The sequence below is a fragment of the Cervus canadensis genome, chromosome 2 (genome assembly GCF_019320065.1).
Source record: "Cervus canadensis isolate Bull #8, Minnesota chromosome 2, ASM1932006v1, whole genome shotgun sequence".
NCBI lineage: Eukaryota > Metazoa > Chordata > Mammalia > Artiodactyla > Cervidae > Cervus > Cervus canadensis.
In genome coordinates this window covers 133,394-138,702 of record NC_057387.1, presented here as the reverse complement: position 1 = coordinate 138,702, position 5,309 = coordinate 133,394, and positions in this window count along the sequence as shown.

The window sequence follows — 5,309 nt, the reverse complement described above, 5'->3', positions numbered from 1 at the left end:
CTGAAATTACAACTGTATACAGAGAAATTTGGGGCTTCTCTGGTGTATCAGATAATAAAGAATCTGCCTGCAATGCAGGAGACCTGGTTTGGCCCCTAGGTAGGAAGATCCCTGGAGAAGGGAATGACTACCCACTCCAGTATTCTTGCCTGTAGAATTCCATGGATAGAGAAGCCTAGTGGACTACAGTCCATGGGGTTGCAAAGTGTTGGACACGACTGTTACTAACACACAGAGAAACTATAAATGAGAATGACCTGAAGACTAGGAAAAAGGATTCCCCCAAACTAAAGATATAAAGAAGGAACCACAATGAAAAGAGTAGGAGAGGTAGAGAGACAGTACGATAAAAACAAAACAAACAAAGAAACACACCCTGAGATAGATAGTCACAAATAAGGGAATAATCATAAATCCAGAGGTTCTCCCCAAGATGTGAGGGGCCTGAGCCCTACAAGTCTTTCCAGCCCTGAAAAGACAAGCATCTAGATTGTCTGGTTTTGAAGACCAGCAGGGCTTGCATACAGGGAACAGGAGGGCCGTAGGAACAGAGATTCTGCTTCTAAAGGGTGCACACAAAAGCTCACATGCTCTGAGACCCAGCAAGGAGGCAGTAATTTAATGGAGCATGCATCAGACCTACTTGTTGATAATGGAGAGCTTCCAAGAGAGGCAGGAAGCAAGTGGGATTCCCTCTGGGGATGGCCACTGGAAGTAGCTACTTTGGGGAGCTCATTCTACCATGCGGACACTGAGGCTGGAAACATTTTGGAGTCCTCCCTCTAGCCTTTTAGTGCCAGGACCTGGCCCCACCCATCACCCAGTTGCCACCAGTCCTTGGAGCCTCCTGGCTGAGCAGGTAGTCAGTCACATAGGTATTCAGCCTGCTTACCAGTGGGCGCCAGCCCATGAATTAACCCTAGGGCCCCTAGGCCTCATTTCCAGCTACCCTGGAACCTCTTTGGCCTGCATTCAACCCTGGAACTCTGAAGGCCACGGCTGCACTCACTGGCAGACTGGTACCATCCCTAGCCCCTTTCACCTAAAACCAGTTGCCCTGAGACCTAGCTTCCCCCTCCAGTGTCCAGAAGCATGTGCACAAGGCTGGGCCTAACAACTAACTGGGCTGGGAAACAGCCCAGCCTAACAGCACACCCACAGTAGTCAGGCCGACCACAATAGAAAGGCCCTCTCAGCTCATATAGGGGACACCCTTAGATCATGCAGCTCAAGTGACCATAAGGGCGTATGCTGCTGGGCCCAATAGGATATTGCTTACATAAGGCCACTTCTCCAAGTTTAGTAAATGTAACCAATATATACAAATAAACACAGAGAATTAGGGAAAATGAAAAGTGACAAAGTAATAGGTTCCAAATGAAGGAATAAGGCAAAACGCCAGAAGATGAACCAATCAAAGTGGAGATAAACAATCTACCCAATATAGAATTCAAAGTAATGATGACAAAGGTGCTCAAAGAACTTGGGAGAAGAATGGATGAACACTGTGAGAAGTTTAAAAAGAGGCTAGACAATATAAGGAAGAGCCAAACTTTAGAACTGAAGAATACAATAACAGAACTTAAAAATATACTATGGGACTTCCCTGGTAGCCCAATGGTTAATACTTCATGCTTGCAATGCAAGAGACAAAGATTCAGTTCCTTGTCAGAGAACTAAGATTTCACATGCCATGCAGTATAGCTAAATAAATAAATAAAATAACAACAATAATAAAGAAATATTTTTTTTAAAAAAGAAATAATTGAAAAAGCAGCAACAACAAAAAAGGTAATTCCCTGGTAGCCCAATGATTAGGACTCTGTGCTTTCATTGTTGAGGGCTTGGGTTTGATTCCTGGTCAGGGAACTAAGATCACCCAGGCTTTGTGGCATGAAAAAAAAAAAAAAGCAAATATACTAGAAGCAATCAAAAGTAGATTAGAAGAGACAGAGAAACAGATCTATGGGTAGTGGAATTACTCAAGCTGAAAAGGAAAAAAGAATTTTTAAAAGCTGAGAACACCGTAGGAGATCTTTAGGGGTCCCACAAGAAGAAAGAGAGAACTGGGCAGAGAAATGATTGGAAACAATAGTAACTGAAAACGTCTCTAAAGTAAGACAGAAAACAAAAATTGTCCCCTTCTTCTCCTGCCTTCAATCTTTCCCAGTATCAGGGTTCTTTCCAATGAGTCAGTTCTTTGCATCAGGTGGCCAAAGTATTGGAGTTTCAGCTTCAGCGTCAGTCCTTCCAATGAATATTCAGGACTGATCTCCTTTAGGATGGACTGGTTGGATCTCCTTGCTGTCCAAAGGACTCTCAAGAGTCTTCTCCAATACCACGGTTCAAAAGCATCAATTCTCAGGTGCTCAGCTTTCTTTGTAGTCCAACTCTCACATCCATACATGACTACTGGAAAAATCATAGCTTTCACTAGACAGACCTTTGTTGGCAGTGTAATGTTTCTGCTTTTTAATATGCTATCTAGGTTGGTCATAATTTTATTCCAAGGAGCAAGTGTCTTTTAATTTCAATGGCTGCAGTCACCATCTGCAATGATTTTGGAGCTCCCCAAAATAGTCTCTCACTGTTTCCCATCTATTTGCCATGAAGTGAAGGGACTGGATTCCATGATCTTAGTTTTCTGAATGTTGAGTTTTAAGACAACATTTTCATTCTCCTCTTTCACTTCCATCAAGAGACTCTTTAGTTCTTCACTTTCTGCCATAAGTGTGGTGTTATCTACATATCTGAGGTTATTGATATTTCTGCTGGTAATCTTGATTCCAGCTTGTGCTTCATCCAGCCCAGCGTTTCTCATGATGTACTCTACATATAATTTAAATAAGCAGGGTGACAATATACCACCTTGACATACTCCTTTCCTGATTTGGAACCAGTCTGTTGTTCCATGTCCAGTTCTAACTGTTTCTTCCTGACCTGCATATAGATTTCTCAGGAGGCACATTGGGGACTTTAAAATTAGACATATTTCCATACTTTGCATCTTATGCCATTCACTGTTCATGAAGAAAGGAACAATGTTTGGTGAACATTTTTGTATTTCAGAGGCAACGCTAACCACTTTTGTGCACACTGCTCCAATCTGTTTACAAAATAGCACATTAGGCTGCAAGCTTTGAGTCAGACCTGGAGAAAGAGTTCTACAGCTGGTCAAGCTTATGGAGCAAGCTACCCTTATGATCCAGGATACATAATGGTATTGTTAGTTTGTCTAGCAGACAGAAATGCTGGAGAAAGAGTTCTACAGCTGGTCAAGCTTATGGAGCAAGCTACCCTTATGATCCAGGATACCTAGTGGTATTGTTAGTTTGTCTAGCAGACAGAGATGCTGTCAGAGATGTCCCTGTTTTGCCCAAAGTATTCACTTTTGTCTCAAGTTCATAAGATTTGTAAACAAAATAAGCCATTTATTATATACAAATAATTAATGCCAATATTTATTAGAGTATTATCTAGCTTACTTTCAACACACTAACATTACAAGAAAAGAGAAACAGAAACATCAAAGGATAGATCTCCAAATTGGGTTTTGACCAACATCCAGACTCAGTACTGGGAATCCTGTCACACAGCACATCTGGAGTCCCCACTGGGAAAAGGTCCCAGGCAGCACATTTCTCCTCTGGTTGAGACTTCAAAAATTGCAGTTCAAGGTTCCCACTTAGAATCCCAGGATGCAAACTGATATCATCATCAGCTGCATATTGCAGGTCTGGTTTCTTGTTAATTCTGCTTGTTTTATCATGTAAAACTTGGAATGTTGTTAAGCCTGGGGCTTGCTTGGCCAGACCCCTTCCAGGGGCTCAAAAATCTCAAAACCCATTCTCTATCTTGTCTACAGTGCCTCAAGACTTGCACTTATAGGAGGCAGTCAGGGCACTCACAGGGCAGTCACTCACAGGTACTCACAGTTTGGGCAGTGTCCAGGCAGGTTAGAAGCAAGGTTGGAGGCCTGCTCTGCTCTGCTTTGTCTCTGAAGCCTAAACAAAGCTATTTAGTTTCCTAGCAGTCACAGAGGTCCTGATTCTTTTCACTGGAAATGTCTTGGGCAGATCTTTGGGTTGGGAAGATTCCCTGGAGAAGGGAACAGCTACTCATTCCAGTATTCTGGCCTGGAGAATTCCATGGACTGTATAGTTCATGGGGTCGCAAAGAATCGGACACAACTGAGTGACTTTCACTTTCACTTTTACTGGGCATGCCACTGACCTACCTACATTCAATCCATCAGCACTGCTGGTCATATCCATTTCCAAAACATATAGCAAACTCAATTATTTTTTTGTTATCATCATTGCTTATATGAACATCTGTAATGCTCATCTTTTCTTCCTTCTGCTCTTCTCCCACCCTCAAATGCTCTCTACACTGAAGCCTGAGAAATATTTAAAAAATATAAACAAGGTCATACAATTTCTTTGCCTAAAGTCCTTCAGTATTTTCCAATTGCATTAAATTTAAGCTTAAATTCCTTACCATAGTTCAGTTCAGTTCAGTTCAGTTCAGTTCAGTTCAATCACTCAGTAGTGTCCGACTCTTTCTGACCCCATGGACTGCAGCAAGTCAGGCCTCCCTGTCCATCACCAACCCCAGGAGTTTACCCTACTCATGTCCATTGAGTCAGTGATGCCATCCAACCATCTCATCCTCTGTCGTCCCTTTCTTCTCCCACCTTCAACCGTTCTCAGCATCAGAATCTTTTCAAATGAGTCAGTTCTTCACATCAGGTGGCCAAAGTATTGGAGTTTCAGCTTCAACATCAGTCCTTCCAATGAATATTCAGGACTGATTTCCTTGAGGATGGATTGGTTGGACCTCCTTGCTGTCCAAGGGACTCTCAAGAGTCTTCTCCAACACCACAGTTCAAAAACATCAATTCTCAGGTGCTCAGAATTCTTTATAGTCCAACTCTCACATCCATACCTGACTACTGGAAAAACCATAGCTTTGACTAGACAGACCTTTGTTGGCAAAGTTATGTCTCTGCTTTTTAATATGCTGTCTAGGTTGGTCATAACTTTTCTTTCAAGGAGCAAGCGTCTTTTAATTTCATGGCTGCAGTCACCATCTGCAGTGATTTTGAAGCCTCCCAATATAAAATCTGCCACTGTTTCCACTGTTTCCTCATTTATTTGCCATGAAGTGATGGGACCGGATCCCATGATCTTAGTTTTCTGAATGTTGAGCTTTAAGCCAACTTTTTCACTCTCTTCTTTCATTTTCATCAAGAGTCTCTTTAGTTCTTCTTCAGTGTCTGCCATGAAGGGGGGTGTCATCTCATATCT